This window comes from Bufo gargarizans, chromosome 1 (assembly GCF_014858855.1).
Source record: "Bufo gargarizans isolate SCDJY-AF-19 chromosome 1, ASM1485885v1, whole genome shotgun sequence".
Lineage (NCBI taxonomy): Eukaryota > Metazoa > Chordata > Amphibia > Anura > Bufonidae > Bufo > Bufo gargarizans.
The window spans coordinates 707212706-707234390 of record NC_058080.1 but is presented as its reverse complement, the minus strand read 5'-3'; positions in this window follow the sequence as shown (position 1 = coordinate 707234390).

Sequence of the window (21685 nt, the reverse complement as noted above, 5' to 3'; positions counted from 1 at the left end):
ACAAACTTTTTTAACCCTTTTGATGTTCCACAAGAATTAATGGAAAATAGAGATAACATTTCAAAATTTCACTTTTTTGGCAGATTTTCCATTTGAATACATTTTTTCCAGTTACAAAGCATGTGTTAACAGCCAAACAAAACTCAATATTTATGGCCCTGATTCTGTAGTTTACAGAAACACCCCATATGTGGTTGTAAACTGCTGTACGGGCACACTGCAGGGCGCAGAAGGAAAGGAATGCCATATGATTTTTGGAAGGCAGATTTTGCTGGATTGGTTTTTTGACACCATGTCCCATTTGTAGCCCCCCTGATGCACCCATAGAGTAGAAACTCCAAAAAAGTTACCCCATTTTGGAAACTACGGGATAAGGTGGCAGTTTTGTTGGTACTATTTTAGGGTGCATATGATTTTTGGTTGCTCTATACTACACTTTTTGTGAGGCAAGGTAACAAGAAATAGCTGTTTTGGCAATGTTTTTATTTTTTGTTATTTACAACATTCATCTGACAGGTTAGATTATGTGGTATCTTTATAGAGCAGGTTGTTACGGACGCGACAATACCAAATATGACTACTTTTTTTGTTGGTTTGTTTCAGTATTACATAATAAAGCATTTTAGAAAAAAAAGATTTTTTAGTGTCTCCACATTCTGAAAGCCGTAGTTTTATTTATTTTTGGGGCGAATGTCTTGTGTAGGGGCTCATTTTTTGGGGGATTTTTTTTATTGGATTTTATTGGATTTTTTTATTGGATTTTTTTAATGGTATTCACCTGAGGGGTTAGTTCATGTGATATTTTTATATATCAGGTTATTACGGACGCGGCAATAGCTAATATGTCAACTTTTTTTATTTATGTAAGTTTTACACAATGATTTCATTAAAAAAATGAAAATCATGTTTTAGTGTCTCCATAGTCTGAGAGCCATAGTTTTTTTTCAGTTTTTGGGCGATTATCTTATGTAGGCTATGATTTTTGCGGCACGAGATGACTATTTTATTGGAACTATTTTGGGGTGCATATGACTTTTTGATCGCTTGCTATTATTTATTTTTGATGTAAGGTGACAAAAAATAGCTTTTTTTACAGTTTTTATTTTACGTTTTTTACGGTATTCACCTGAGGGGTAAGGTCATGTGATATTTTTATGGAGCAGGTTCTTACGGTCGCGGCGATACCTAATATGTATCCTTTTTTTTATTTACTTAAAGGGGTTGCCCGATCAGCTGTTTGAAGAGAAGGCGTGCGCGGTATCAGCGCTGCCTCCTCTTCACTGTTTACCTTCTAGCCGTTGCATCTGCAGTGGTAAGCAGGTGTAATTACACCTAAGCCTTCCTATTGAAATGAATGGGACGGCTTGGGTGTAATTACACCTGCTCACCACTGCAGATGCAACGGCTAGAAGGTAAACAGTGAAGAGGAGGCAGCGCTGACACCGCGCACGCCTTCTCTTCAAACAGCTGATCGGAGGGGGTTCCGGGTGTCGGTTCCGGGTGTCCTGAGGATAGGTCATCAATAAATATAACTTGGACAACCCCTTTAAGTTTTACACAATACCAGCATTTTTTAAACAAAAAAAAATGATGTTTTAGTGTCTCCAAATTCTGAACCATAGTTTTTTTTATTTATTGGGCGATTGTCTTAGGTAGGGGCTCATTTTTTGCGGGATGAGGCGACGGTTAGATTGGTACTATTTTGGGGGCATACGCCTTTTTGATCACTTGGTGTTGCACTTTTTGTGATGTAAGGTGACAAAAATGGCTTTTTTTTACACCTTTTTTTTTAATGGTATTTATCTGACAGGGTGGATCATGTGATATATTTATAGAGCCAGTCATTACAGATGCAGTGATACCTAATATGTGTGGGTTGTTTTTTTTTCAGTTTTTTTTAATAAAATAATGGGAAAGGGGTGTTTTTTTTTTTACTTTATTAATTTTATTAAAAACACTTTTTTTTTCTTTTTTTTCTTTACTTTATTTTTGATGTTTACTTTTTCTTTTGGGGTTCTGATCCCCTTTGCAATGCATTACAATACATCTGTATTGTAATGCATTGCCTGTAAGTTTATGACACTGAATCATACACTAACAGGTTGCCTAGGTGACCCAGCCTGAGGCTGGATCTCCTCGGCTCCCGTAGAAGGCAGGTCCCGATGCAGTGCAAGGCATTGGGCAGCCTTTGCACAGCATCGGGCTGCCTTCTGAGACATCGAGTCCCCTCCACAGCAGCGCATGGACTCGAAGGGCTCACTCAAACACAAACCCCTTCTATGCCACGGTCATCTACATAGAAGGGGTTAATCCGCAGTGATAGCCAATATGGGGGGGGTCCCAGGGTGCCTGCTGATTGATTTCAGCAGGCACCCAGTTCCGATCACAGCGGCGGTGATCGGAAATACACTGGACGTACCTGCAACCCCCTGCTTTCAGGCCTGCCTCACTGCGTTTGCACGCATCCTCCACCAACTGTGAGGCTTTGCTCTGGTAGACAGGCTAGCAGCAATTAAAAAGTCCTTAACTTAAACAGCTCAGTGTTTATTCACACATAAGGAAAAACAAAATTACCATTCACAGTCTTGGTGTTTGTTCGCACCAAGCAAAGTCCATAGAACAAAATCTTCACCTGGTTAGCAGTTGTCCATCCGCAGTCCACAGCAAACTTTAGGGGCCTGTTTCCCAGCAGGCGACTCTTAGCCCTTTTGCATGGCACAATTTCACAGGTCCCAAAACACAAAGACTCCCCAGTTTTATATAGGCCAAAAAAGACCCGGCCTGGAGCGTGGGGAGGAGCCACCCACCCAGCAATTTGGCTACTCCAAGTAAAAGCCGGCCTGGATTGGATTTACAGTCATACTAACAACAAAACAGTGTCAGTCAGCACTAGCTGCCGCTGACACTTATAACTACCGTCTCTTACATATATATATAGTGAAATTGTTAGACATTTAGACTTAGGCTTTGCTTCGTGAGTTAACATTTTATTATCCCCTTAAAGACCGGGCCTATTTTCATTATTACATTTATTTTTTTTCCTCCTTATGTTCCAAAAGCCATACATTTTTTTATTTTCCCGTTCACATAGCTATATGAGGGCTTTTTTTTGGCGAGACAAGCTGCATTTTTTAACGTCATCGTTTAATTTACCATATTTTTTATTAGAAAACAAGAAAAACATTTGTTGTGTGGCAACATGAAAAAAAAAAAAAAAAGAATTCCACCAAGGTTTTGGGGGTTTTGACATCACAGCGTTCACTATAAAATAAACATCCTAATATACAACTTGTAAGTCCAGCTCACCTCATGTCCTCCATGTGCGGTATGAGCCAAGGCAAACTCAGGCATGCGTAGAAATCGAGGAAGAAAGTGATCCAGCACTGGACAATTCTGTCATTGCAACGTCTTTATTTTTCACATGCACATCTCCTACTCCAGTTCGAACTGGAGTAAGAGGGAAGAGATGTCTATTGTATGTATTGTTCCATGTGCATGTGAAAAATAAAGACGTTGCAAAGACAGAATTGTCCGGTGCTGGATCACTTTCTTCCTCGATTTATAACATATACAATAACATTTTGAAATAAAAAACCTTTAGAAAAATCAAAATTTTCTTTGCATCGCTATATTCTGACAGCCATAACTAGGGTTGAGCGAACCCAAACTGTAAAGTTCGGGTTCTCACCGAACTTTAGGATTTTTTGACCACGGACCCGAACATTTCAGTAAAAGTTTGGGTTCGAGTTCGGTGTTCAGTGATTTAATGGTGCTTTTTGAAAGCCTGCCGAGCAGCCAATCAACAAGCATTTAACTAGTGTGCCCTTAGAAGCCATCACAGCCATGCCTACTAATGGCATGGCTGTGATTGGCCAGTGCAGCATGTGACCCAGCCTCTATATAAGCTGGAGTCACGTAGCGCTGCACGTCACTCTGCTGTTACAAGTGTAGGGATAGAATGCTGCTGCTGTGAGGGAGAGAATAGGAAATAATCTATCTGAAATCACAACTTGTTGCTAACTCTGCGATCTACAGAGACACAGAAAAATAAGTTTTATCTGTCTGTTAGTTAGGTAGGCGCCGGCGGCCATTTTGTGCAAGTTCAGTGCACCAGCACTACATATGTGCCAGTGACAATAATTTAATCCTGTTCTTTTAGTTTAGTGGGCAACATATACCAATTTTTTTAGGTGCACCCGCACTGCATATGTGCCAGGGGAAGGGAAAATAATATAGGTACTCTATCTGTGAGTTCAGGGACAATCCAAGTAAATCCATCTGATACATTGTGTGGTGACAATTTAATTTTTTTTGCTAAAAAGTACATTTGCACCCTGCACTGCATTTGTGATAATGAAAGAAAATCAGTTAAATCCATCTGTTTAAGGCCTCGTGCACACGACCGTGGTGTGTTTTGCGGTCCGCAAATCGCGGATCTGCAAAACACGGATGGCGTCCATGCGCGTTCCGCAATTTGCAGAACAGCACGGACAGCCTTCAATATAATGCCCACAAAGCGTGGACAAGAATAGGACACCGAGTGCTGTCTGCATCTTTTGTGGCCCCATTGAAGTGAATGGGTCCGCATCCGAGCCGCCAAACGGAGGCTCGGATGCAGAGCAAAACAATGGCCGTGTGCATGATGCCTAATTGTGGGTGAAAAAATCAGATTTTGTTTTCCATAAAGTACCTTTGCACTGCACATCTGATAGTGAAATAGAATCAGTGAATACAACTGGGACATTCTGGGTAAAAAAAACAAATTTTTTTGACCATAAAGTACCCTTGGCTGTCTGCACTGCAAATCTGATAGTGAAATAAAATTAGTAAATCCATCTGTTTATCTGTGGGTGAAAAAATCATATATTTTTTACCACAAAGTACCTTTGCGACCTTTGCTGCTTTCTGACAGTCCAATACAAGCGTTAAATTCTGCTGTTATATTGTGGTTTTAAAAAAACACCAATTTTGTGCAAGATACTACATTTGCGGCCTTTGCTGCATTTCAGAGAGTCCAATACAAGCGTTAAATACTGCAGTTATATTCTGGTTTAAAAAAAAAAAAACATTTTGTGCAAGCTACTGCATTTGCGGCCTTTTCTGCATTTCTGAGAGTCCAATACAAGCGTTAAATACTGCAGTTATATCCTGGGCTTAAAAAAACACCAATTTTGTGCTAGATACTACATTTGCGGCCTTTGCTGCATTTCCGACAGTCCAATCCAAGCGTTAGATACTGCTGTTATATTCTGGTTTTAAAAAAAAACACCCATTTTGTGCAAGATACTACATTTGTGGCCTTTTCTGCATTTCTGACAGTCCAAAACAACTAGTCAATACCACTGTTACATTGTTGATTGACAAATTCAAATTTTTTGTGACTGTGAAGTAATTGCATAAAATTCGCCTGTCACACTGTTGTGTGACCTCAATAAATTTTTCCTCTTTATGACACCGGCACTGCCTTTCTGTCAGTGAACTTAATTGTTGACTATTGGCGGTTACATTGTCGCCTGACATAAACTATCTGTTAGTTTGTGGGTGAATGCAAAGAATGAGGAGAGCGTCAAATAAGGGACGTGGCCCTGGTCGTGGTGCTGCTGGTGTTGGTGGAGCTCCTGTTACAGGGAGAGGACGTGGTTGATCTGTGTCAGCAGGCAGTTTTGAAAGTTATCTGTTCGGGGGACAAACCCCACACCGCGCAGTAGCTGTGGACGGGCATAGAACGACAGACCGATGAGTGGTTGCGAGTTGGCGACAGAATCTTCAGCGTTATTTGGTAGGGCCGAAGGCGGCTCTACGAATGGTGAGGCCAGAACAAGTACAGGCGATAGTAGATTGGGTGGCTGACAGTGCCTCCAGTTCCTTCACATTGTCTCCCACTCAGTCTCTTGCTGAAAGATCAGAATTGGCACCTAAAGCCAATGGCCATCAGTCATTCACCTCACCCCTTTGCAAATCAGCCAAGCTGTCTGAGCCCCAAGTCATGCAGCAGTCTCTTCTGCTTTTTGATGACTCTGCTAGCAGGGTTTCTGTGGGCCATCTACATAGCCCTGCCCGAGAAGTGGAACAGATTGAGTGCACTGATGCCCAAGCACTTATGTTTCAGGATGAGTACATGGGAGGACCACCGCAGCACGTCTAGGATGATGACGAAACACAGGTGCCAACTGCTGTGGCATTCTGCAGTGTGCAGACCGACAAGGAGGGCAGGGGTGAAGAGTGGGTGGAAGATGATGTGGAGGACGATGAGTTCCTCGACCCCACATTGAATCAAGGTCATGCGAGTGACCTGTCTAGTTCGGAGGAAGAGGCGGTGGTCGCACAGAGCCACCAGCAGAGCAAAAGAGGGAGCAGGGTATAAAGCGGAGCTGCCGTCCCCTAGACAGTACGCCTGCTACTGCCCACCGCAGCAAGGGACCGAGCACACCAAAGCCAGCTTCAAGGCGTGGCACTTCTTTAGACAATGTGCTGACAACAAGACACAAGTGGTTTGCACGCTGTGCAATCAGAGCCTGAAGCGAGGCATAAACGTTCTAAACCAGAGCACAACCTGCATGACCAGGCATCTAAGTGCAAAGCACGAGCTGCAGTGGAGTAGACACCTGAAAAACAAAGAAAGGTCTCTGGCTCCTCCTGCTTCCTATTCTGCTGCAGTCGCGGCCTCTTCATCCCCCTCTTGATTGACAGGAGCACCTGCCACCCCGCTAACAGAGGATGTACCAGCAACGCTACCACTTGGGTCAACAAGCATCTCCACAATGTCCTGAGGAAGTGTTCAGCTGTCTATCTCCCAAACACTGGAGCGAAAAAGGAAGTACCCCCGATCCAGGTCCACCTAACTACGGATAGGTGGACCAGTAAGCACGGTCAGGGACATTATATCTCCTTAACAGCACAATGGGTAAATGCAGTGGCGGCTGGGCCTGAGGCGGATATCAGTTTGGCGCATGTCCTTCAACAACTAAGGATTGCAGGGCGTTTCTCTTTGCCTCCTGTTGCTTCCTCCTCCTACTCCGCTTCCTCCTCCTCTACCGTTAAATGACAGCAGGCAGTTTTGAAAGTTATCTGTTTGGGGGACAAACCCCACACCGTGCAGTAGCTGTGGACGGGCATAGAAAGACAGACCGATGAGTGGTTGGTGCCAGCTTCAAGCCCGGCCTCATGGTGTGCGGTAATGGGCAAAATCTCGTAGCAGCTCTGGGCCTAGCCGATTTGACGCACATCCCTTGCCTGGCGCATGTGCTAAATTTGGCGGTGCAGAAATTTCTAAAAAATGACCCCGTCCTTGCGCACTTTTGGCATTCTCACCCTGCTGCTACTCACCTGTCAGCGCTGCTGCGTAACTTCGGCCTTCCCGCTCACCGCCTCATATGCGAGGTGCCCACAAGGTTGAACTCCACCTTGCACATGCTGGCCAGACTGTGCGAGCAGCAGCAGGTGATAGTGGAGTTTCAGCTGCAGCATGCATGAGTGAGTCGCTCTGTGGAACAGCACCACTTCACAACCAATGAGTGGGCCTCCATGCAAGACCTGTGTGTCTTGTTGCACTGTTTTGAGTACTCCACCAACATGGCCAGTGCCGATAAGGCCGTTCTCAGCATTACTATCCCACTTCTATGCCTCCTTGAAAATACGCTTAGGGCGATGATGGAAGAGGAGGTGGCACATGAGGAGGAGGAGGAGGAGGAGGAGGAGGAGGAGGAATCATTTACAAGGGTTTCAGGCCATTCATTCACAATTGGCTCTGAAAGAGTGGGTTCCTGGACCAACATACGCCAGGTACACAATTGCCCAGTCAGGGCACAGTTCTGGGGGATGACGAGGTGGAGGATGAGGAGGAGGAGATGGATGAGGAGGAACCGTTTTCACAGCAGGGTGGCACCCAAACCAGCTCATCGCCATCACTGTTGTGTGGCTGGGGGGATACAGGGGACACAGACGATACACCTCCGATAGAGGATAGCTTGTCGTTGCCTCTGGGCAGCCTGGCACACATGAGCGATTGCATGCTTCAGTGTCTCCGCAACGACCGCTGAGTCGGCCACATCGTGCTGATTACTGGGTGGCCACGCTGCTGGATCCCCGTTACAAGGTCAACTTATCGTCCTTAATTCTGTCACTGGAGCGTGATCATAAGATGGAACGTCTTAGCAGGAGGCAGCATTTCAGCAACATGGTGGAGCAGTATGCCTACACGTACTGAATGATGGGTATGCCCCCTTCAACTTCTGGGTCTCCAAATTGGGCACATGGCCTGAGTATGCCCTTTATGCCTTGGAGCAAGTCTGAATGTGTGTTTAGAATGGCAGGGGGTGTTATCACAGACCAGTTCAGCCGCCTGTCCACAGTCACAATGTGGACAAGCTCACGTTCATTAAAATGAACCAGGCATGGATCCCACAAGACTTGTCTGTACTTTGTGCAGAATAGACATGTATACCGGCCTAACCCAGCCATTGTTATACTCCAGCGCACTTTCTCATAGTTTTTTTTTTTTTTTTTTTATATTTCCCAATGTTTTGGGGAGTACCCTAATTTAAACAAAAAAAAAATATTATAATTAGAGTTGAGCGAACACCTGGATGTTCGGGTTCGAGAAGTTCGGCCGAACATCCCGGAAATGTTCGGGTTCGGGATCCGAACCCGATCCGAACTTCGTCCCGAACCCGAACCCCATTGAAGTCAAGGGGGACCCGAACTTTTCGGCACTAAAAAGGCTGTAAAACAGCCCAGGAAAGAGCTAGAGGGCTGCAAAAGGCAGCAACATGTAGGTAAATCCCCTGCAAACAAATGTGGATAGGGAAATGAATTAAAATAAAAATTAAATAAATAAAAATTAACCAAAATCAATTGGAGAGAGGTCCCATAGCAGAGAATCTGGCTTCACGTCACCCACCACTGTAAGAGTCCATTTTCATAAATTTAGGCCCAGCACCCAGGCAGAGGAGAGAGGTCCCGTAACAGAGAATCTGGCTTCATGTCAGCAGAGAATTAGTCTGCATGTCATAGCAGAGAATGAGGCTTCACGTCAGCCACCACTGCAACAGTCCATTGGCATATATTTAGGCCCAGCACCCAGGCAGAGGAGGGAGGTCCCGTAACAGAGAATCTGTCTTCATGTCAGCAGAGAATCAGTCTGCATGTCATAGCAGAGAATGAGGCTTCACGTCAGCCACCACTGCAACAGTCCATTGGCATATATTTAGGCCCAGCACACACACAGGCAGAGGAGAGAGGTCCCGTAACAGAGAATCTGTCTTCATGTCAGCAGAGAATTAGTCTGCATGTCATAGCAGAGAATGAGGCTTCACGTCAGCCACCACTGCAACAGTCCATTGGCATATATTTAGGCCCAGCACCCAGGCAGAGGAGGGAGGTCCCGTAACAGAGAATCTGGCTTCATGTCAGCAGAGAATCAGTCTGCATGTCATAGCAGAGAATGAGGCTTCACGTCAGCCACCACTGCAACAGTCCATTGGCATATATTTAGGCCCAGCACCCAGGCAGAGGAGGGAGGTCCCGTAACAGAGAATCTGGCTTCATGTCAGCAGAGAATCAGTCTGCATGTCATAGCAGAGAATGAGGCTTCACGTCAGCCACCACTGCAACAGTCCATTGGCATATATTTAGGACAGCACCCAGGCAGAGGAGGGAGGTCCCGTAACAGAGAATCTGGCTTCATGTCAGCAGAGAATCAGTCTGCATGTCATAGCAGAGAATGAGGCTTCACGTCAGCCACCACTGCAACAGTCCATTGGCATATATTTAGGCCCAGCACCCAGGCAGAGGAGGGAGGTCCCGTAACAGAGAATCTGTCTTCATGTCAGCAGAGAATCAGTCTGCATGTCATAGCAGAGAATGAGGCTTCACGTCAGCCACCACTGCAACAGTCCATTGGCATATATTTAGGCCCAGCACACACACAGGCAGAGGAGAGAGGTCCCGTAACAGAGAATCTGTCTTCATGTCAGCAGAGAATTAGTCTGCATGTCATAGCAGAGAATGAGGCTTCACGTCAGCCACCACTGCAACAGTCCATTGGCATATATTTAGGCCCAGCACACACACAGGCAGAGGAGAGAGGTCCCGTAACAGAGAATCTGGCTTCATGTCAGCAGAGAATCAGTCTGCATTTCATAGCAGAGAATGAGGCTTCACGTCAGCCACCACTGCAACAGTCCATTGGCATATATTTAGGCCCAGCACACACACAGGCAGAGGAGAGAGGTCCCGTAAAAGAGAATCTGTCTTCATGTCAGCAGAGAATTAGTCTGCATGTCATAGCAGAGAATGAGGCTTCACGTCAGCCACCACTGCAACAGTCCATTGGCATATATTTAGGCCCAGCACACACACAGGCAGAGGAGAGAGGTCCCGTAACAGAGAATCTGTCTTCATGTCAGCAGAGAATTAGTCTGCATGTCATAGCAGAGAATGAGGCTTCACGTCAGCCACCACTGCAACAGTCCATTGGCATATATTTAGGCCCAGCACCCAGGCAGAGGAGGGAGGTCCCGTAACAGAGAATCTGGCTTCATGTCAGCAGAGAATCAGTCTGCATGTCATAGCAGAGAATGAGGCTTCACGTCAGCCACCACTGCAACAGTCCATTGGCATATATTTAGGCCCAGCACCCAGGCAGAGGAGGGAGGTCCCGTAACAGAGAATCTGGCTTCATGTCAGCAGAGAATCAGTCTGCATGTCATAGCAGAGAATGAGGCTTCACGTCAGCCACCACTGCAACAGTCCATTGGCATATATTTAGGCCCAGCACCCAGGCAGAGGAGGGAGGTCCCGTAACAGTGAATCTGTCTTCATGTCAGCAGAGAATCAGTCTGCATGTCATAGCAGAGAATGAGGCTTCACGTCAGCCACCACTGCAACAGTCCATTGGCATATATTTAGGCCCAGCACACACACAGGCAGAGGAGAGAGGTCCCGTAACAGACAATCTGGCTTCATGTCAGCAGAGAATCATTCTGCATGTCATAGCAGAGAATCAGGCTTCACGTCACCCAACATTGGAACAGTCCATTGGCATATATTTAGGCCCCGGCACCCAGACACAGGAGAGGTTCATTCAACTTTGGGTAGCCTCGCAATATAATGGTAAAATGAAAATAAAAATAGGATTGAATGAGGAAGTGCCCTGGAGTCCAATAATATATGGTTAAGGGGAGGTAGTTAATGTCTAATCTGGACAAGGGACGGACAGATCCTGTGGGATCCATGCCTGGTTCATTTTTATGAACGTCAGCTTGTCCACATTGGCTGTAGACAGACGGCTGCGTTTGTCTGTAATGACGCCCCCTGCCGTGCTGAATACACGTTCAGACAAAACGCTGGCCGCCGGGCAGGCCAGCACCTCCAAGGCATAAAAGGCTAGCTCTGGCCACGTGGACAATTTAGAGACCCAGAAGTTGAATGGGGCCGAACCATCAGTCAGTACGTGGAGGGGTGTGCACACGTACTGTTCCACCATGTTAGTGAAATGTTGCCTCTTGCTAACACGTTGCGTATCAGGTGGTGGTGCAGTTAGCTGTGGCGTGTTGACAAAAGTTTTCCACATCTCTGCCATGCTAACCCTGCCCTCAAAGGAGCTGGCATTGACACAGCTGCCTTGGCGACCTCTTGCTCCTCCTCTGCCTTGGCCTTGGGCTTCCACTTGTTCCCCTGTGACATTTGGGAATGCTCTCAGTAGCGCGTCTACCAACGTGCGCTTGTACTCGCGCATCTTCCTATCACGCTCCAGTGCAGGAAGTAAGGTGGGCACATTGTCTTTGTAGCGTGGATCCAGCAGGGTGGCAACCCAGTAGTCCGCACAGGTTAAAATGTGGGCAACTCTGCTGTCGTTGCGCAGGCACTGCAGCATGTAGTCGCTCATGTGTGCCAGGCTGCCCAGGGGTAAGGACAAGCTGTCCTCTGTGGGAGGCGTATCGTCATCGTCCTGCCTTTCCCCCCAGCCACGCACCAGTGATGGACCCGAGCTGCGTTGGGTGCCACCCCGCTGTGACCATGCTTCATCCTCATCCTCCTCCACCTCCTCCTCATCCTCGTCCTCCTCGTCCTCCAGTAGTGGGCCCTGTCTGGCCACATTTGTACCTGGCCTCTGCTGTTGCCAAAAACCTCCCTCTGAGTCACTTCGAAGAGACTGGCCTGAAAGTGCTAAAAATGACCCCTCTTCCTCCTCCTCCTCCTCCTCCTGGGCCACCTCCTCTTGCATCATCGCCCTAAGTGTTTTCTCAAGGAGACATAGAAGTGGTATTGTAACGCTGATAACGGCGTCATCGCCACTGGCCATGTTGGTGGAGTACTCGAAACAGCGCAACAGGGCACACAGGTCTCGCATGGAGGCCCAGTCATTGGTGGTGAAGTGGTGCTGTTCTGTAGTGCGACTGACCCGTGCGTGCTGCAGCTGAAACTCCACTATGGCCTGCTGCTGCTCGCACAGTCTGTCCAGCATGTGCAAGGTGGAGTTCCACCTGGTGGGCACGTCGCATATGAGGCGGTGAGCGGGAAGGCCGAAGTTACGCTGTAGCGCAGACAGGCGAGCAGCAGCAGGATGTGAACGCCGGAAGCGCAAACAGACGGCCCGCACTTTATGCAGCAGCTCTGACATGTCGGGGTAGTTGTGAATGAACTTCTGCACCACCAAATTCAGCACATGCGCCAAGCAAGGGATGTGCGTCAAATTGGCTAGTCCCAGAGCTGCAACGAGATTTCGCCCATTATCGCACACCACCAGGCCGGGCTTGAGGCTCACCGGCAGCAACCACTCGTCGGTCTGTTGTTCTATACCCCGCCACAACTCCTGTGCGGTGTGGGGCCTGTCCCCCAAACATATGAGTTTCAGAATGGCCTGCTGACGTTTACCCCGGGCTGTGCTGAAGTTGGTGGTGAAGGTGTGTGGCTGACTGGATGAGCAGGTGGAAGAAGAGGAGGAGGAAGCCGAGAAGGAGGAGGTGGCAACAGGAGGCAAAGAATGTTGCCCTGCGATCCTTGGCGGCGGAAGGACGTGCGCCAAACAGCTCTCCGCCTGGGGCCCAGCTGCCACTACATTTACCCAGTGTGCAGTTAGGGAGATATAGCGTCCCTGGCCGTGCTTACTGGTCCACGTATCTGTGGTTAGGTGGACCTTGCCACAGATGGCGTTGCGAAGTGCACACTTGATTTTATCGGATACTTGGTTGTGCAGGGAAGGCACGGCTCTCTTGGAGAAGTAGTGGCGGCTGGGAACAACATACTGTGGGACAGCAAGCGACATGAGCTGTTTGAAGCTGTCTGTGTCCACCAGCCTAAATGACAGCATTTCATAGGCCAGTAGTTTAGAAATGCTGGCATTCAGGGCCAGGGATCGAGGGTGGCTAGGTGGGAATTTACGCTTTCTCTCAAATGTTTGTGAGATGGAGAGCTGAACGCTGCCGTGTGACATGGTTGAGACGCTTGGTGACGGAGGTGGTGGTGGTGGTGTTGGTGGTACATCCCCTGTTTGCTGGGCGGCAGGTGCCAACGTTCCTCCAGAGGCGGAGGAAGAGGCCGAGGCGGCAGCAGCAGAAGAGGCCGAGGCGGCAGCAGCAGAAGAGGTAGCAGGGGGAGCCTGAGTGACTTCCTTGGTTTTAAGGTGTTTACTCCACTGCAGTTCATGCTTTGCATGCAGGTGCCTGGTCATGCAGGTTGTGCTCAGGTTCAGAACGTTAATGCCTCGCTTAAGGCTCTGATGGCACAGCGTGCAAACCACTCGGGTCTTGTCGTCAGCACATTGTTTGAAGAAGTGCCATGCCAGGGAACTCCTTGAAGCTGCCTTTGGGGTGCTCGGTCCCAGATGGCGGCGGGCAGTAGCAGGCGGAGTCTCTTGGCGGCGGGTGTTCTGCTTTTGCCCACTGCTCCCTCTTTTGCTACGCTGTTGGCTCGGTCTCACCACTGCCTCTTCCTCCGAACTGTGAAAGTCAGTGGCAAGACCTTCATTCCATGTGGGGTCTAGGACCTCATCATCCCCTGCATCGTCTTCCACCCAGTCTTGATCCCTGACCTCCTGTTCAGTCTGCACACTGCAGAAAGACGCAGCAGTTGGCACCTGTGTTTCGTCATCATCAGAGACATGCTGAGGTGGTATTCCCATGTCCTCATCATCAGGAAACATAAGTGGTTGTGCGTCAGTGCATTCTATATCTTTCACCGCTGGGGAAGGGCTAGGTGGATGCCCTTGGGAAACCCTGCCAGCGGAGTCTTCAAACAGCATAAGAGACTGCTGCATAACTTGAGGCTGAGACATTTTCCCTGGTATGCATGGGGGTGATGTGACAGACTGATGGGGTTGGTTTTCAGGCGCCATCTGTGCGCTTTCTGCAGAAGACTGGGTGGGAGATAATGTGAACGTGCTGGATCCACTGTCGGCCACCCAATTGACTAATGCCTGTACCTGCTCAGGCCTTACCATCCTTAGAACGGCATTGGGCCCCACCATATATCGCTGTAAATTCTGGCGGCTACTGGGACCTGAGGTAGTTGGTACACTAGGACGTGTGGATGTGGCAGAACGGCCACGTCCTCTCCCAGCACCAGAGGATCCACTAACACCACCACGACCATGTCCGCGTCCCTTACTAGATGTTTTCCTCATTGTTATCGTTCACCACAACAACAAAAATATTATTTGGCCCAATGTATTGTATTCAAATTCAGCTGGATATAAATTTGAGGCCTAGTATTTAGGCGCTGGGTGACAGGTATGGGTTTAGTGACAGAATTAGACTTGGAAATGCACAGTAGCGGGTGTGTGAAGTTATTCTGAATGACCCTATGTGCACCTTCAATATGATCTACCCTTTTAGGGCTAGATTTCAAATAGCTCTGATACAGCAGAAACCACTAAATTTTTAAATTGCTAAATTGGGAATTGTATTTCAACCCAGAACAAAAAATGTGATTTGACGGACACTAAATAACTTTCCCAGCCACAACAGGACAGCGGTAACGAGAGATTTAGCGGGATATCAATTTGAGGCCTAGTATTTAGGCGCTGGGTGACAGGTATGGGTTTAGTGACAGAATTAGACTTGGAAATGCACAGTAGCGGGTGTGTGTGAAGTTATTCTGAATGACCCTATGTGCACCTTGAATATGATATACCCTTTTAGGGATAGATTTCAAATAGCTCTGATATAGCAGAAACCACTAAATTATGAAATTGCTAAATTGGGAATTGTATTTCAACCCAGAACAAAAAATGTGCTTTGACGGACACTAAATAACTTTCCCAGCCACAGCAGGACAGCGGTAACGAGAGATTTAGCGGGATATAAATTTGAGGCCTAGTATTTAGGCGCTGGGTGACAGGTATGGGTTTAGTGACAGAATTAGACTTGGAAATGCACAGTAGCGGGTGTGTGTGAAGTTATTCTGAATGACCCTATGTGCACCTTGAATATTATATACCCTTTTAGGGATAGATTTCAAATAGCTCTGATATAGCAGAAACCACTAAATTATGAAATTGCTAAATTGGGAATTGTATTTCAACCCAGAACAAAAAATGTGCTTTGACGGACACTAAATAACTTTCCCAGCCACAACAGGACAGCGGTAACGAGAGATTTAGCGGGATATAAATTTGAGGCCTAGTATTTAGGCGCTGGGTGACAGGTATGGGTTTAGTGACAGAATTAGACTTGGAAATGCACAGTAGCGGGTGTGTGTGAAGTTATTCTGAATGACCCTATGTGCACCTTGAATATTATATACCCTTTTAGGGATAGATTTCAAATAGCTCTGATATAGCAGAAACCACTAAATTATGAAATTGCTAAATTGGGAATTGTATTTCAACCCAGAACAAAAAATGTGCTTTGACGGACACTAAATAACTTGCCCAGCAACAACAGTACAGCGGTAACAAGAGATTTAGCGGGATATAAATTTGAGGCCTAGTATTTAGGCGCTGGGTGACCGGTATGGATTTAGTGACAGAATTAGACTGGGATATGCACAGTAGCGTGTGTGTGAAGTTATTCTGAATGACCCTATGTGCACCTTGAATATTATATACCCTTTTAGGGATAGATTTCAAATAGCTCTGATATAGGAGAAACCACTAAATTTTTAAATTGCTAAATTGGGAATTGTATTTCAACCCAGAACAAAAAATGTGCTTTGACGGACACTAAATAACTTGCCCAGCAACAACAGTACAGCGGTAACGAGAGATTTAGCGGGATATAAATTTGAGGCCTAGTATTTAGGCGCTGGGTGACAGGTATGGATTTAGTGACAGAATTAGACTGGGATATGCACAGTAGCGTGTGTGTGTGAAGTTATTCTGAATGACCCTATGTGCACCTTGAATATTATATACCCTTTTAGGGATAGATTTCAAATAGCTCTGATATAGCAGAAACCACTAAATTATGAAATTGCTAAATTGGGAATTGTATTTCAACCCAGAACAAAAAATGTGCTTTGACGGACACTAAATTACTTTCCCAGCCACAACAGGACAGCGGTAACGAGAGATTTAGCGGGATATAAATTTGAGGCCTAGTATTTAGGCGCTGGGTGACAGGTATGGATTTAGTGACAGAATTAGACTGGGATATGCACAGTAGCGTGTGTGTGTGAAGTTATTCTGAATGACCCTATGTGCACCTTGAATATTATATACCCTTTTAGGGATAGATTTCAAATAGCTCTGATATAGCAGAAACCACTAAATTATGAAATTGCTAAATTGGGAATTGTATTTCAACCCAGAACAAAAAATGTGCTTTGAAGGACACTAAATAACTTTCCCAGCCACAACAGGACAGCGGTAACGAGAGATTTAGCAGGATATAAATTTGAGGCCTAGTATTTAGGCGCTGGGTGACAGGTATGGGTTTAGTGACAGAATTAGACTTGGAAATACACAGTAGCGGGTGTGTGTGAAGTTATTCTGAATGACCCAATGTGCACCTTGAATATTATATACCCTTTTAGGGATAGATTTCAAATAGCTCTGATATAGCAGAAACCACTAAATTATGAAATTGCTAAATTGGGAATTGTATTTCAACCCAGAACAAAAAATGTGCTTTGACGGACACTAAATAACTTTCCCAGCCACAACAGGACAGCGGTAACGAGAGATTTAGCGGGATATAAATTTGAGGCCTAGTATTTAGGCGCTGGGTGACCGGTATGGATTTAGCGACAGAATTAGACTTGGAAATGCACAGTAGCGTGTGTGTGAAGTTATTCTGAATGACCCTATGTGCACCTTGAATATTATATACCCTTTTAGGGATAGATTTCAAATAGCTCTGATATAGCAGGAACCACTAAATTATGAAATTGCTAAATTGGGAATTGTACTTCAACCCAGAACAAAAAATGTGCTTTGACGGACACTAAATAACTTTCCCAGCCACAACAGGACAGCGGTAACGAGAGATTTAGCGGGATATAAATTTGAGGCCTAGTATTTAGGCGCTGGGTGACCGGTATGGATTTAGTGACAGAATTAGACTGGGATATGGCCAAAAAATAACCACACTATTGCTCGGTTAAATGCACTTGGTGACGGGCGCAGCTTGCCCCTGATGTAGTATATGGCCAAAAAATGAACAGACTATTGCTGGTTAAATGCACTTGGTGTCACAGCTTGACGAACCACACTACTGAGGGTTAAATGCACTTGGTGACGGGCGCAGCTTGCCCCTGATGTAGTATATGGCCAAAAAATGAACAGACTATTGCTGGTTAAATGCACTTGGTGACGGGCGCAGCTTGCCCCTGATTTAGTATATGGCCAAAAAATGAACAGACTATTGCTGGTTAAATGCACTTGGTGTGATAGCTTGACCAACCACACTACTGAGGGTTAAATGCACTTGGTGACGGGCGCAGCTTGCCCCTGATGTAGTATATGGGCAAAAAATGAACAGACTATTGCTGGTTAAATGCATTTGGTGACGGGCGCAGCTTGCCCCTGATTTAGTATATGGCCAAAAAATGAACAGACTATTGCTGGTTAAATGCACTTGGTGTGATAGCTTGACCAACCACACTACTGAGGGTTAAATGCACTTGGTGACGGGCGCAGCTTGCCCCTGATGTAGTATATGGCCAAAAAATGAACAGACTATTGCTGGTTAAATGCACTTGGTGACGGGCGCAGCTTGCCCCTGATTTAGTATATGGCCAAAAAATGAACAGACTATTGCTGGTTAAATGCACTTGGTGTGATAGCTTGACCAACCACACTACTGAGGGTTAAAGGCACTTGGTGACGGGCGCAGCTTGCCCCTGATGTAGTATATGGCCAAAAAATGAACAGACTATTGCTGGTTAAATGCACTTGGTGTGACAGCTTGACCAACCACACTACTGAGGGTTAAATGCACTTGGTGACGGGCGCAGCTTGCCCCTGATGTAGTATATGGCCAAAAAATAAACAGACTATTGCTGGTTAAATGCACTTGGTGTGACAGCTTCACCCTGATGTAGGCTTTAGCCAAAAAACAACCACACCATTGAGGGTTAAATGCACTTGGTGACAGGCGCAGCTTGCCCCTGATTTAGTATATGGCCAAAAAATGAACAGACTATTGCTGGTTAAATGCACTTGGTGTGACAGCTTCACCCTGATGTAGGCTTTAGCCAAAAAACAACCACGCCATTGAGGGTTAAATGCACTTGGTCGCAGCTTGGATGCACTTGGTCGCAGCACCGCACAAGACACAAAATGGCCGCCGATCACCCCAGAAAAAAGTGACTGACAAACGGTCTGGGCAGCCTAAAAACAGTGAGTGAGCATTTGAATTTCAGCAGCTCAATGATGCACAGCTGCAGATCGATCGATTAATCAAGTGAAGTCCTTTGGAGGAGTTAATCTGCCTAATCTCGCCCTACTGTCGCATCCGCAACCTCTCCCTACGCTAATCAGAGCAGAGTGACGGGCGGCGCTATGTGACTCCAGCTTAAATAGAGGCTGGGTCACATGGTGCTCTGGCCAATCACAGCCATGCCAATAGTAGGCATGGCTGTGACGGCCTCTTGGGGCAAGTAGTATGACGCTTGTTGATTGGCTGCTTTGCAGCCTTTCAAAAAGCGCCAAGAAAGCGTCACAAAAGCGCCAAGAAAGCGACGAACACCGAACCCGAACCCGGACTTTTACGAAAATGTCCGGGTTCGGGTCCGAGTCACGGACACCCCAAAATTCGGTACGAACCCGAACTATACAGTTCGAGTTCGCTCATCCCTAATTATAATAATAAAAAAATACCAGGGTTGGCTACCTCCTCCTCAACCACCGCCGCTTCCATATACACTGCCACGTCAACCGCCTCCTCAACCTCCTACTCCATATGGACCTCCACCTCCTAGATCAAGATTATTATTTTTTATTTTAACGTATTTTATTTTATTTTAAGTCATTTCAGTAATTCGTCTGATACATTGTTGGGTGACATACCCAAATTTGTGGCTGTGATATACCCCTGCTCTACATAGTGGACAGGGAAATACATTTCACTAATTCCTCTGTTACATTGTCGGGTGAAATTCGCTAATTTTTGGCTGTGATATACCCCTGCTCTACATGGTGGACAGGGAAATACATTTCACTAATTTGTCTGTTACATTGTTGTGTGACAAACAATTTTTGGCTGTGATATACCCCTGCTGTACATAGTGGACAGGTAAATAAATTTCACTAATTCGTCTGTTACATTGTTGGGTGACATTCACTAATTTTTGGGTGTGATATACCCCTGCTCTACCTAGTGGACAGGGAAATACATTTCAGTAATTCGTCTGTTACATTGTCAGGTGAAATTCATAAATTTTTGGCTGTGATATACCCCGGCTCTACATTGTGGACAGGAAAATACATTTTAGTAATTCGTCTGTTACATTGTTGTGTGACATTCACCAATTTTTGGCTGTGATATACCCCTGCTCTACCTAGTGGACAGGAAAATACATTTCACCAATTTGTCTGTTACATTGTTGGGTGACAAATGCTCATCTTTTGCGCTAGAAAGTACATTTGCGGCCTACACTGCATTTAGGACAGTACGAATGGTGAGGCCAGAACAAGTGCAGGCAATAGTATATTGGGTGGCTGATAGTGCCTCCAGTTCCTTCACATTGTATCCCACCCAGTCCCCTGCTGAAAGCTCAGAGTTGGCACCTACAGCCCATGACCATCAGTCTTTCAACTAACCCCCTTGCAAATCAGAGGCACCAGCACAGCAAAAGAGCGTGGTGTTACATTCTTGGGTGACATTTTACCATTTTTGCCATGAATAAACCCCTGCTCTGCATAGGTGACAGGGACCTAAATTTCTAAAAATCGTCTGTTACATTCTCAGGTGACATTTTAACATTTTTGCCACATACAAACCCCTTGTCTGCATAGGTGACAGGAACTTAAATTTCCTTTAATTCGATCCTTCCGCTTTAACAACTTGTCTGACATTTTCTCTCGATCACATTTCAGCCATTGACCTCCCTTGGATGTGGTATCCCTTTCTCATGCTCCCTCTCCGGCATGGAACCCTGATTCCCCGTTACCCGTGATCACCATGGTAGGCGCATAAAAGAACATCGAAAGTTGATAGGGAAGATATCCAATTGAATCAAGGCCATCACAGGGATGTGCGATATGGTGGAGCAGTATGTATGCACACACATACACGTACTAACTGATGGGTGTGACCACTCCAACTTCTGGGTCTCCAAATTGGGCACATGGCCTGAGCTTGCCCTTTACGACATGGAGGTGCTGGCCTGCCCTGCAGCCAGTGTATTGTCTGAATGTTTGTTTAACACGGCAGCAGGGTGTTATCAAAGAGAAGCGCAGCCGCCTGTCCACAGCCAATGTGGACAAGCTCACGTTCATTAAAATGAACCAGGCCGGGATCCCACTAGATTTGTCCGTACCTTGTGCAGAATAGACATGTATACAGGCCTCACCCAGCCATTGTTGTACTCCCAATGTTTTGTGGTCTACTACATTTTTTATTTTTATTTTTTAAATATAAAAAAATAAATAAAACGGTGTTGGCTACCTCCTCCTCCTCCACCGCTGCTTCCACCTACACTGCCACATCCACCGCCTCCTCAACTTCCTACTTCATATGGACCGCCTCCTCTTAGATCAAGATTATATATTTTTTTTTACGTATTTTATGTTATATGAAGTCATTTCCCTATCCACATTTGTTTGAAGAGCACTTGTCATGTTCTTAACCACATTTTGCTGCCTTTTGCAGCCCTCTAGCCCTTTCCATTAATTTTTTAGAGCCATTTTAGTGCTCCAAAGTTTGGGTCCCATTGACTTCAATATGGTTCAGGGTCAAGTTCGGGTCAAGTTCAAACTTTTTTGCGAAGTTTTGCCGAACCCGTCGAAACCGAACATCCAGGTGTTTGCTCAACTCTAGCCATAACTTTTTATATTTCGGTCTGCAGAGCTGTATAAGGGCTTGTTTTTTTGCGTAACAAACTGTAATTTTTATTGATACAATTTTTGTAGTGTATACCGTGCAACATTTTGATCACCGTTTGGGGGGACAAAATAAAAAAAAAAGGCAAATTGCATGTTTTTCTGTTACAGCGTTCACCGCACAGGAATTTATTTTTTTAATATTTTAATAGTTCAGACATATTTGGAAGCGGCGATACCCAATATGTTTATTTTTTTATT